Source organism: Ciconia boyciana, chromosome 9, assembly GCF_034638445.1.
Source record: "Ciconia boyciana chromosome 9, ASM3463844v1, whole genome shotgun sequence".
Classification (NCBI taxonomy): domain Eukaryota; kingdom Metazoa; phylum Chordata; class Aves; order Ciconiiformes; family Ciconiidae; genus Ciconia; species Ciconia boyciana.
The window spans coordinates 13,655,519-13,669,781 of NC_132942.1; positions in this window are offsets into that span (position 1 = coordinate 13,655,519).

Below are 14,263 nucleotides of genomic sequence, written 5' to 3' on the forward strand. Positions count from 1 at the left end.
TTCCCACCCACCAGCAATCATTTTATCAATGCTGTATTTTCTCTGCATACTTGTCGCTTCTCTTCTATCAATGAGATGAAATACAAGTACCTGGTGCTATGACATAACCACAAGAGAAAATATTAAACTGAAGCTCATCACCTCATCAGCCTATGGGTTGCAAAGTATTTATAAAACAAATGAAACTCTTTTCCTCTGAAACAAAGCCATTTGTCTCCTAAATGGGAGCCTCCCTCTGATGAAGAAATCCAAACTTCCATTGGGGTTACAGCTTCACCACCACTTTTCTCCAGTAGCTGTGGAGAAATGTAACGATACAAAAAGTAGAAAATTGTATTTTATTGTGTCAGTGAAAGGAGGGGTGAAGTGAAAAAGGGAAAGCTTACTTTAAAAAAAAAAAGGCAGAGATAGTTACAGATAGAAGGTGGAACCAAAAACTCTGGAAAGCCAGATCAAATGCCACACAGATAGATTCCCTCAGTGATTAATTAGTTTGTCAGAAAAAAAATAAAATAAACTGTGTTTTTCACTGTTTCTTTTCCTGGATCCCATGTTATGCTCTTGGCGATCCCAAGGGGAGCCCTTAGCTGCTGTCTGTCGCAAACTACTTTGTTCTGGTGCCCTCTGCTCAGTCCCAGGTTGCTCCCGCCTACAGAGAGCACGGAAAGATAACAGAAAAACCTCGATGCCTATGGGGAACGTTTACCGTTGGGGGGGGATTATGACTTTACCTTTTATTGCACTCTGTTTTGAGGAAGCAAGGCTTTTGCTGTTCAGTTCTTTGCATTGCAATCTGCATTCTCAGTGACTTTAGGACAAAATGAGTTGCTCGTTCTCTCTTATGAAAAATATCCCGTGTCTGGAAGGGGAGCTGAAGACAAAACAGGGAGAGAGAAAGCGTCACGATGAGCATGCATTGCCTCTCTGATCTGGTTTGGTTTCATCCTAGCCTGTGGAGTAGGAAATGTTCTGACTGGCTGCAGCAATGCTGGAATTAGACAGTTTTTAATTACCATCAGTCGTTATATACGTTGTTTATATAGCCAGTATAAGAGAAAAACTGATCAATAAAATTTTTGTTTTGTGAAGCTATAGGAACTTTGCAGCATAAATAGATGTGTATACATTGGTGTCAGACCTTGTGGCATATAATATATGTTCTTAAGGGAAAAAAATATAATATTTAACCACTGTGGTAGTAATAGTGCTTTTATCTCGTACTAGACACCCCCTAGACACTGCCACCCTTACCTGGCACGCAGGATTGTCTGCATGCCGGTGTGCCCTGCAAACCTGCAGCTCTGTGCTGAATGTGGTATCTCAGCTCTGCTCATAGCTCAGCTGCAGTAAGAAAGACTGACAAAGATAGAAATGAAAATGATATAACACTCAAGGAATAATCAGTATCCTCAATTATGTTTGTTGAGTGAATCTGGGAGTAAAATCTGCTACCCTACAAATCTGATCCTGCTGGCCCTTCCTGCGGCAGGGAGGAACCGCAGGGCAGCCTGGTGGGTTTACAAATGTGCACAAAGCCACGTTGGCCCCACACAGCGGGCCTGGACATGAGGCGTCAGTGGCTTTTTTTGTGGTTCCTCAAGCTGCTGCTGGAGGCAGCTTGCTCTGAAAAAGTCCTGCCGTGAGCTTGGGCTTGCCCTCCCAGCTGCATTCAACACAGCCCATGCTTACCTTCTGGGGCACGACGTCCCACAGACTATGCTGCAAAACATGGCACGTTGTTCTCCTGCTGGGGAATCAGCTCCTCAGTCTGTTCTTTCTTTTTCTTGCTCCTTTTTCTTCTGGTCCTGAGGCTCCCTGGGGCCATGCAGAGTGGGGCACGGGTGAGATGCTCTTGTCCCTGCATGAGCAGGATGAGCCCAGTGCCATAAGCATCTGAATGCTGGAGCAGAAATGACGAAACTTGAAATTTATTTCAGGCTGCTGAAAGAGGACTAGCTGTGCCAATGATGTTTAAAAAAACATCTGTTTCTTGTCGGTCAGTAGGCACCAAAGGCAACCACCCGTTCCTGCCCATCTGCTCCCCGCCTGAGCAGCCTGGACCTGACTGCCAGCCAGGCTTTTAGGTCATCCAGCTGCCATTGGTTTTCTTGGAGGCTGAAGAAACCAGGGTCCTTCCGAAGCAGAAGAAAGCCTCACCACGTTATTTTTCTATGGTTTGTCCTGTGTCCTTCATGGCCAGACTTTCTGGCTGCTGCCCCTGGCAGCTTTGTCCAGGAAATTGGGAGCCTTTTCCTCTTACACTCAGGCGGGAAGGAACAAATGTGTGACTGGGACCTGTGTTTATCAATGGATAGAAAAGAAGTTGGTTGGTGCTCAAATAGTCAGCGACACCTGCCCTGGCCCTTAGATGTACAAATAAGATATCCATGAGGATCAAGAAATTAAATCTAACAGAAATAAAGCTCTGATGCTTGTCTGGCTTTTGGTGTGTAGGTAGGCATTGGGCTGCCCTGCCTGGCTAACCTTCCCTCTCCCCATTGACTAACCAGCACCATGCCAGGGAAGGGAGCACGTGCGAGTTGTTTGCCCCGCTATCAAACCAGGGATATGCTTGTGAAAAAAAAAAAAGGGCAGCAAAAGTATCACTTGTGCCTACACAGGGTAGAAATGACGGGTCCCGCTGAGCCCAGGGGAGCTGTGCTGCTTTCGAGCAGCCAGGTATCCAACCTGCTGATTGTCATTTTAACACAGGTTAGGCCCAAGGGTCACAGGAGACAGGAGGAAAGCAGAAAGGAAAGGTTTTGGCGTAGAGTCATGAACGAATCCCTGTAAAATATTTTTTCTGCTCTTGCTGCTATTAAAGTCTTTTTTTTTTAAGCGCTCAAACTGATTCCTCTTTTCCAGGCTCAGATTTGATTCAGGGTGCTGTTAGGCTGCTTAGATCTATTTTGGATTAGCCTGTTCAGACAAGCCTGCAGGCAGATCCCATTAGCACCTCCTCTTTCCCCCCCCTCGGTGAAGTCCCCTTGCGTGACCTGGAGGGTGATGAACGGCTGGAAGTGTAAACTCAGAGACAACCAGCGACTGCAGCGGTGAGCGCACATGCAGGGACCAGCTAATTCACCCACAGAGGCCGTGTAGGTAAAGAGAAAATATCACAAAGAGCCAGGCAATGCAATGCAATATGTACCCACTCGTCTCTCTTTCTAGCATATTTGCAACTTCCATTTCCCTTACTTTTACCAAATGCACTGATGCATTACATGTCTGATAATTTTTAGGAAAGTTCCCTGTCTGAAATTTTTTTTGTCCGTGAAAGCTTTTAATAATTCAAATCCAACCTAGAAAATCACCACAAGGGACACTTTGTCTTCTCAGCTGTGCAGCAGAGAGCCTAGACCCTTCCTCTCTCATGTTGGACTACTCAAGACTCCCCCTTACAAATTATTAGACCTAATTTAGCTTTTGTTAACTCTGCTTTTTCCTAATTTTAATTCATAGACCAAAGAGACTGGCTGGTTGACATGATCCTCACCACAGCCAATCCATCAGCCAAAATCAGCCTAAGTTTTGCTGACCATCATGCCTGCTAATTTTGGCTAAGCTCTTCCATATACAGAGAATTATCTGTTCCATCCAGGCAGCTGTGGCAGCAGTAATTCAATGGGAAGTTACTGGATTTCAACACTGCAGACCACCATGGCTCCATGCCTCGATCTTCAGGTGGGCTGGCAGAGCCGGAGAGATTATGAATTTACTGAAGAATAAGGAATTGTACATACCAGGAGGTATTAAATAGTACAGGCAAAACTTAACAAATGAATCTTTCTTCTTTGTTAACATATGTACCTGGAAAAACATGGAACTTATCTAAAATAATATACATACATACATGCATACACATATGTATATAAATCTTACGGGTATGCATGTATATATTTCAAAGCAGGGATATTGGAAATGCACACCTTTGCTTCCCAGGATTACAGTATTTCATGATTACTCAGTTTAAATCCTCCCACTAAATAACTGCCAGGATGAAAATTATTTTTTGGTTCCTTTCCTCCTGTACAGTGTTAATTTTTTAATGTCAAATGTGATGCTTTTGACACTCATAAAAAGTATTAATTTGTAAATTAATTTATTTATAGGCTTTTCTATAGAGTTCAGCACCGTCAAGTCTGAATGCCCTTCAAAAGTTGCTAGGTGACACTGTCATACTTCAGTCTGATGAACAAATGAGAGCTCACAATGTTGATGCAGTGACTTCAACCAAACATCCTGCTTTCATTTTGATAGAGGTGGTTTTTTTTTTTTTGCAAATCATTGTAGGTTTGTTACGAACTGCAAGCAAGCTGAAATTATACTTTTCACCAGTTATGATTTAGTTCATAACTAAACTAATTCATAAAGTCGATGCAAATCTTTCCATGTTGTTTTCATGGAAATCAGAGCAAATTCATATATTTGCATAAGCAACAATATTCATAGACTGATCCAGAAAAAACTTTTTCACAACTTCTAACATGACTTGCATTTATCGAAGATATAGCTAATTCCTTGTTTTCCTGTTTGCACTGAAATGGAGTACAGCTGATCTGAAGAATGCATCGTCTTTGTACTAGTTAAAAAACCACTCGAGCCAAGGTCCTGCATACAAAACAGAAACATAGGTGTGTATGTATGTGCTTGTGAACCCAGGACAGAGGAGTCAATTCTGACAATATGGATTGTTAATCAGGACAAGCATATTTTTTTCCAGCTCCTTCCCAGTAGCTGAAACCATAACAGCTAATATTAGAGCTTTATGGCAGGGAGAAGGATGAAAAGAGCAAACACCCTTTTATTTTTTCGCACAATTTTCCTTCTTTTCTTTTTTGTTTTTTCTTAAAACAAACATTTCCTGATTTCTTTTCTCCCTGTTTTGAAATAGTAACAACTCTACATTGACTCAGAGTGTTCACAAGGTGTTTCCACTTACATGGAATTGGTGAGAAATGTGTTTCTAACAATTTCCCTGCAGGCAGGAACCTATGGAGCTGGGAAATGTCTCTCAGTGGGGCTCCTCTGCAGCAAAATTGTGAGTTTGAAAAGGGGCTGTAGATGGGCTTTCAAGGCTTTGGCCTGGCTCTCCCTAGCAACATTTTTGTGATCCAAATTGGCATTGATTCGAGATGTGTTCCTGTGCAGGGTAAACAATAGCTTAAAGCAGTTGCTAATTAGCTCGGCTCTGTTCTGTTCTTGCTTTTCATGTCTAGATACCTCCTTCAGAAATAAGAAGCAGAAGGAAAACATCCAAACAGAAGAATCAGAAGGCAAAGAAATGGATGGGGATTGCAAGTGAAAAATTAATGAGGAGAGACCTCATTTCACAAAGCTTATATAAAGCTGGGCTGCATCTGTGCAAGGAACAGTGACCCAGAAAGAGAAATCTGTAAAAATTTAAAGCAAGGTGCAAAACTTGGTAGCCTCTTTCCCTCTGAGATGCACCTACATTCACAAACAAGGATCCCTTGTTTATGGCCGCTGCGAGCTCATGGTTGAAGTTTCTACCGTGCTTTCCCTCCCCTCCGGCAGTCCTGGCTCGGGAGGCAGCGGGGCTCTCTCAGTGCTCACAGAGGAGGTCGTGGCTGAGTGTGAGTCCAGAGAACCGTGCTGTGGGCTCAGCAAGGCTTACCTCACATTTATTTGGCAATATCAAACCTCCTTATGCAGCCATTTTTTTCCTATCCATTCATCATATATAAATATATATATAGTGTTATATAGATATATATATATAGGTTTTTCATATATATATATATATATTAAAATATAAATAAATAAAAGCACTTAGCTTCTAGCCAGGATGAAACCCTTTGTAAGACCGCTGCTGCCCATCCAGCTGCCTGGTGAGAATTCCCTTTCTGGAAAGCTTGGGATTTTTCCTAGTGTAGGCAAGCAGGTAAAAATCTGTGTTTGCGGGTACAGCAGAAGTCTGCAAAAAGTCATTCTTGATGAAAAAAAAAAAAAAGGCACCTGGATAGTACTAAAAAGGATGGGGAATATTTCTTATTATTTTACAATTCAAACCCTCACTTAATGGGCATCTCCTTTCAGAGCCAATCCCAAGAAGACAACCTTTAGTACCTTGCACGACAGGGCTGAGATTCTCACCCCAAACACTCACTACTTAATACGTGGAAAACAGGACTCTTCACAGTTTCTCTGGAAGAGAGAGGAGCATCTGCAGGAGTGCCAAATCAGCACGCTAATTTGAGTTACACCCCTTGCTTACTTGCCTGTTGCTTGAGTGGAAACTCAGGAGAATTATTAAAAATGAAAACTTTTGCCTTCTAGATTACAAACATCATCTCAGGTAATACCGAGCAGCTCATTCTCTGCTATTAACGGGTCTTCAGGTATTAACACAGCACTTATCTCTCCTACTAATTTCTCTGGCAAATCTTTGCCTTACAGTTCGAATAAAGGGATGGAGGCATCATCTGCTATCGCATCCCATAAGCTTTTTCTCTGAGTAGCATCATCCGTTAGCAGTCAGTCTAATTTGATTGTTTCCAAACGAGAAAGGACAGCTGTCAGCCACCTCCCAGAACAGATTCAAAGGCTATAATCAAGAAATCTTCTCCAAGAATTTGTTCAAAGCTGGTGCTTATCACTCTTCAAAAGACTGCGAAGACAATAAACTAGTCAATTTACTCTAATCGACAGGTGCAATCTGAGTATTTAGTGTCTTGTTAATATTGACTGGCAAGACTTAAAGGAATTTGAATGCCATGGATGTCAGCTGCCAGATTGGCAGGACATGAAGCAGTGATGATAAATATTTGTACTTGCACAAGAGGCTAATTCCAGTTTATTTTCCGAGGTGTTAACTATTGAAATTAATAATGTTTAAAACTTGCACTTCGTGAATCTGTTCAGATTTCCCTTTGAAATAATTGCTGTTAGTTCTCATAAGGTTGCAAGGAACCAACATACAGCAGCAGGGATTTCTCCTGATGAATCTGATCTGGGTTCTCTCTACATTTGGCACTAACATTTCCTGACCTCTTCTGACTCCCCCACTTCTGCCAGCATCCCAGCCACTGACAACTTAAAGCATGCTTATTCTCATATCACTTGTGCCAGGTAGGGCAAAGGATTATTATTTCCACTTACCGACTGGGAGGGCAACCACGGAGAGACTGCTCCTCACCTCCTGAAGGTATTTAGCTCTGTCAGCATCACTGAGTGGCACCTGCAACTGATGAACCCTGAAGCGGCACGGTTATTCTCCTACGTGAGAGCTGCCCAGGGCCAGACCCCCCTGGGGGACGTCAGCTGGCAAAGCAGCCTCACCCTGGTTGTTTTAGGGTATTTATGTATTTTGTTTTTGTTTAAGAAGAATGCTGTTGCAGAGGGAGAGACTATTAAACCATCTGTTGCACAGTTAGGTCTAGAAAAACACACACTGCCCAAAGTCTGGTTTCTTTCTGTTTTAGCAGCACATTATCCATTTTGCTACTGGCACCTGCATCTTTCTGACCTTGGGACCTCTGTGCTGAGGGAAGAGCATCCCTAGAGGCTGGCTCAGGAAAGACTGGGTAGCCAGCAAGTGACTTCTTAACCTCAAGATACTAATTAAAAAATGCCCTTGAGTCAGTTCCAAGTCAGGTAATGAAACAAAAGGCCCCAAAAGGCCTGGAGAGGGATGGGTGTTCAGTAAATAACAAGACCTATAAGACCTTACTGTTGGTGACAGGCAGATAGTTTCAATACATAGAGCTTAAGTCTTACTGAAAGTTGTTTAAAACCACTTATGTACAGTTTCTTTTTCAGAAATACAGGCAAATTGTTCACTTTCCTCTTCCCAAATACCTGATTATTTAGCAAAGTTGAAGTATTAGTGGCTTAACAAAGAAAGAACTATACACAAGCTAATAACAGTATTTTTACGATAAATTCTCTGTTTTGCCTTTTGTGAGCTGAAACAATCTTTTCGGTGCTGACAGACAACTGATTAGAGCTAGATAAACTATTAAGCAGGCAAAATATTTCTTGAATGTGAGCACTTAGGGGATTCTGAATAATTTCCTATCCCTTATCAATCTTTAAAAGGATTTTCATTTATCAGTGAACAACATATCTAAATAAATTGCAAAACAGAGGTTTGCCCGTAAACTATTGACTTTGGTTGTCTGCTTTTTAAACACAACTAATTTGCACTTTAATCTATTTCCTGCTTTATTTTAGGTGATTGTAACTTTCCAGTATTAGAATAAAACATTATTATATGTAAAAATTAGAGCATATCTAAGGACATACTTTCAACAAAATAGTTTTCAAACTTTTGATGTTTGTGGTCATTATCATGAAGGTTAATGATGATAGGAATAACAGCAAGCAATAGGTGCTGAAACTCTTACAATAAAAGAGCAACAAAATGAATATGAAGCTTTAATGTACTGACATTTATATGCATCTATTATCCTAGTATTTGACTAACTCTGCAGATTCCATTTTGCTTCAAGATTTCTGCATTTTTATACCAAAAGCATTGTAGGGAAAGCTGATGTTTTCAAAAAGGACTGATCTCATATTAGTTCTGCATCATGATAAAACATTTGCCATAAGCCACGACTGCTATGAAATATATGTTTCTATTTCAGTTGATTTAGAAAAAAATTATAAATTTCTATATACTGGGAGTGATACAGAAATTCAGAAAATCTAGGCTGTAGTGAAAATGATGAAGCCAATTTAATTAGGAAAAAAGTGAAAATATCAAAGACTTTCCCGTTTCTTAGTATATGCAGGACCCATCTCTGTGCCATTGAATGCAGTAGAGGCATTGCTATTGACCCTAGAGGTGGCAGGGTGCTCCCTCCAGCACAGCACCCACCCCTCCTTTCACAAGAGAATTCTACTGTCTCTTCCAACCTGCCCTTCAAGTCTAATATGTGCTAATGAAATTGCTCTAATAAATTAGTGATTACTGATCCAAATATAAAAATGCAGCTCCCCTCAGCAGAAACCAAAAATGATGAAGCCCTCCAACATAAAATTCTGTATTTTCAAATGCTGTGATTAAAAATCCAGTTTCAGAAACACATAATAAATGTAAACCAGAGAGAGCTCTTAAGGATGGGCTATATCTGATTTCCCGGTACAGCTAGTCTTTTAGTTTCTCTGGTTGCTAAGATACTAGCAGTATTACCTTTCACTATGTCTTTGGGATTTGAAGATTTATATCCTCTTACCCCCCCATAAAAGTCTCCTCCATGTATTGCATCCATACGTTTACATGCACTTTTCCTTTCAGAAAGAGCAGGTGGAGAGTGTAGGTGAGAATCTCCACACATATAACGCCACAGACCTCCAGTCACTCCAGCGGAGCACTCCTACCTTCCAACCACTTACAATCTGGCCTGGTAAATGCAACTGCTTTATTTAGAAATTAACAGTTTTGAGGTTGTGTCATACCAGGTAATGCAGACTCTTCTATAAATGCAAATAACTTCACTGTCCTAAAAGATGCCAGAATTATTTTATATGAGGGTTCTGATTTTCAAAGTAACCTTTCAAATTCTATGCTTAAATACCTGGTTGCCTCAATCAAAATAATTTTGATGTCTAAATGTTTTTTTATTTTAGGGCTCTACCATCAGCCTTGAACCATCATGAAGCCTCCAGGCTGGGGAAGTTATCTTCAGGATTTTATAAATGATGATGTCCATTTCCAGGAGAACTGAAGATGGAGTGATTTGAAAGAAACTCATTCTTTAAAGTTCATCGCTCTCACTGAGCGTGATTAAGCACTATATAATTTAACATTATTTGCTGATAGAAAATCAAAGCATTTGCCCCCAGCATGCTGACATTTACAGCAGTGGAGAACATTTGCACATTTTATGCTTATAATAACAGATGAGGTATGAAATGGATTCTGATAATGCTTTGAACACCATGGAAGTCTTGTCATTTATCACAGCATATGAGCTTGCTCTGTATTCCTACCATTATTGTGATATACGGTATATACGGTAGAAGTAAAGAAAAGCTTTATTTCGATGATGGATAGTGGATGAATCTTCGAAAGTCCAGTAAGCAGGTTGTCTTCAAGCAAGCCCCGCTGTAGTGTTAATCCCATTTCTTGCAGGTTTGGGGGGTTTTTTTGTTAATGTAGACTTGGGTAGACAAATAGCTGATGTGGATTGTCTGTAACTCCTTATTGCAAAGAGATCAGATTCTCTCTTGAGATGCTCTACTGTCTTACATTTCTGTGAAACTATGATATATCACAAATAATCACTTATATGGAGTAATCTGAAGAAACTGCAAATCAGTCTGAATTTTAAATAAATGCAAGTCAAATGCACACGTGGTGCCAGAATATTCCTTTTAAATAAGCTGCCTTCCAAATCAGTATTAGGATTTAAAATATTTATTTGGTGTGTGCTTGGACTCCTTTATTGAAAGGTGCTGGAAAGTTAGATTCCTTTGGGCTGTAAATTTTAGCTTTGGGTTTTTTTCACCTGAGAACTAATAGCTGCAAGCACAATTCTGTCTCTTTGATGTCTCTGGACTATATTCCCTCCTTACTATGAAATTGAAGATTATGAAAAGGAGCAAAGGATCTTAAGAAGATTCCCATAATTTATATATGTTCAAAATTTTTGAGAAATCGTATTTGAATCTTTACAGCATTACCTCCTCTCAAAACAAGATTAAAAGCAAAATCATTTTAGCCTACTCAAGTATGGGGCCATTCTTCACAGTCCTATACACTTAACCGAGAACATACATGGATGCATACTTTACTCATTTTACTCATACAACATGTTAGATAGAAACTTCAAGCCCTGAGTAATCTCTGAACAATGCTTGAAAGTAGTTTAAGAATTTTGTTTGGAAATCTCCAGAAGGCCTTGGACAGGTTCATGTTCTTCCTTCATCATTATGGTGCGCTCCCGGTCTTGGTACTTATTAGTCCATCTCCATCTTGGTACTTATTAGTTACTACATGTATACAGTACTTATTAGTCCATCTTGGTACTTATTAGTTACTACATGTATACAGTAACAGGATGAAGAATCTGCTCTCCTCTTCAAATCTTGATTTAAACCATGACATTACTGGCCACAAGCTGCCTAAACATTGTGAAAGAGGAACCATTCAGATCAAGCATATATAGATGTTTGTTCTTCCTGGTGAAAGTCTTTAGAATTAAAGTATTAACAAAACAAGATAGGCTCTAATAAAATCTCAGTTGAATCCAGCTGTTTTTAAATGAGGTCTATTGACCTGCCTGCAGCCTACTGATTTACATTTGTCCTTTTTTGAATAAAACCGATAAATGTACAGAAGTTCCCTAAATGATCTGCTTGAGGTTAAATAGAACAATGCTAGTAAAACAGGGAGGAATACCAGCATACAAAAGGAAGGCCCCAGCTGTGTTTGGACTAATCTTCCAATGTATTGGCTACTTATTTTAAATATTTTTCAGTGTTTGGGAATAATACATTCTTTCCATTTGAGGTTCTTTGGATGCTCACCATTTCATGCAAAGTATGATGCCCAGGAAGACTAAAGTATCTGCTGACCCACTGGAACAGCCCATGGTACTATAAGCATAGCAGCTATTAAACCAGTGCATTCAACTTTAGAGCCCAGCTTTGCTTTCTGGCTGGCTTCAAACTCTTACAGGGACTGCAGGCAAAATGGGGAATAAGATGTGAACAACTGAAAGCATAACCAAGAGCACTGACAAGTTTCTTGTTAGGGTTGTCTGAAGCAGTTGAAGAGATTAGCTGTGGCTGTTGTGCCACCCTCATGATGAGAGCAATAAACTATGGCAGAGAACTAGCCCCCAGGGCTGGCAGCACTGATATGTTAAACTGCTCCCTCTCCCCTGTCCCATAAAGATCTTGACTCAGCTTTGTGGGGTTGAACCAATGGCAACAACAAAGCAGCAGCTAGACTTGGTTTCTGTGAAGTCAAGGTCAAAATTCAGTTTCTGCGGAGCCAAAACTTGACCTTTTAGCTATAGTGATGATCATTTATAGACCTCTGCTCTCCTGTTGAAGAACACAATAACCACACAAGTTCTTTGGGTGCTAACATGGAAAGAAACCTGCAAAGTATGCCTGGAGGTGGGAGCATACTTCAATAGCTGCACTGGGGATGGTGGATAAATAACCATCGTCTTTGATGCCTTCAGACAACAGACAGCTACCATTCTGATATTTTTGGAAAAATAATGATTCAGACTCTATTCAATCTCAGTCTTGTTTATGTAGCTGAAAATAATCAGGTGTTATATTAAAGAGCCGGGCAGCAAGTTCTGTTCACAGTTCTCTCTTGTACTGATAATTGCAGCAAGTTCCAATCACCGGCAATGTCAAAAGTACTTTATAGATCTTCAGTGTTATTTGGTCAGCTCTCTAAATCCCACCCTCTGTGATCATTATCTTCAAGAGACTCTTGTCTCCGCGTTTATATTTTTACTCATCAGTGCTGCTTACAAGTACCTAATCATGCCACATCCTGCCTGCAGTCACCTTACCCCTAAAGCAGATAGCTCTGTACTCACACACCACCTCAAACTGCAATCAAACAAATGAATTAAACATTGCAGCATCAGCCAACAAAGTGGCAAAATATATGCAATTCATCCTTGGGAAAAGTGGTTTCTGTGCTAGAGCACGATGCACACCTATCTGTACCTGGTTTTGTATTTCTGAGATGTATAAGAAGAGAGAACAAACAGGATTTCTCCCTCTATCCCACCTCAATAATTCTGGATTTTAGACTGAACAGTTATTGCTGATATCAAGCAGATAATCAGCTATAACTGTCAAAGACCACATCTCCAACTTGCTGCGCTAAGACAGACATGAACAAAGTGTAGACATGTGTATGCATTTCCCACACCTTATCTTAAAAAAAACCCGAACAACTTGCCTCTGTTGAGAACATGATGGATGGCTCTTCACTGACCATTGCAAGCAGCTTGAGATTGCACCTGTTACTCAGCCAACAGACCTGGTAAGTCGGCTCCTGTTCACCTCTATATGAGATGCCACCTTCAGTTTGTCATGTAGGTATAACTCTGTATAGCTCAAAGCACTGTTGCATATGCAGTATCGTTATTATAATAATATCATAGACCAAAATAAACAGTATGCAGTAATTTCACAAAACCCCCTTAATTTAAATGTTTTATAGTTCAAGTGTATGAAATGTTGAATATCACCAGAGGATACATTAAAAAGTGAGACACCTGTTCTGTTGTGAAGCATTCACATTAGAACTAATGGAACATGTATCTTGACAGTATTATTAAATATGTCTTGAAATTAAAAAAAGCTATCTTGGAAATCCAGTTAGGTCTAAATAACCCATTTAGTAAATACACTTCCCCTCTTGCAAATAAATTCATTGGAGGGCTTGCTTTCTTACTGTAGGCTTGCTTTCATTGGAAAAAAATAATGTTTTTTAACTCTAGATCCTACTTCTCAAAGGGATTGATAGTCTCAGCTAATTTACTTCATGATCAAAGGAAAGTGCCTGTTCACCATCTTTTTAACACGAGGTAGTTCATGATTGCTGCTTACCCAGGAGCATAGAAAAGATCACACTGTTGAGCAGTGAATATAGGTCCTGAACTATGGCAGCATGTGCTTGGAGGAGGGATGGTAGCATTGTCACCCAGGAGGAGGGATATCAGGGGAGAGCTTTATAAAGCTGCAGGGCCAGCTGGGATGCAGAGGCCAGGCCTTGCCTGATGCTGCCTTTTGCTTCTGGTTGTTTCAGCTTTCTGTCTCCTCAAGGATCAGGGATGCTTTTCCTCTATGTTGCAAACTCTCCGGGTAAATGAATCTATTGGACCATTTTGTTATCATTTACCACACAACCAAATTAACAGATTGTAGGTCTAACTGTAGAATTATTTAAGGCAGCCATGCAAATTTGGATTCTTTCTTTCTTTTAACTGAAGTAACTATTTTTGGTTACAGTCTAGAAGCTACTTAGAGAGGGACTGTCTTCCACTTCTTTCATACCCTGACGTAGCAGGGACTCCACCACTATAGAGCTTTTAGGGGCTATTTTGCTGGAGATCATAAGCAATCCTTCCTTCATTCCCCTTCTTAAAAGGACCTTCCCTTAACTATATGCCATTTTTGAACATAAGCTCAGCTGCCAGGGCAAAATGCATGGTAGAACAGTTTTGCAGAAGCTGTGATAAGAAAACATGAAATTAATTCTTGGCTTTGAATTCAGGAACGTCTACAGGTCTTCCAGATTTGCTTAAACATA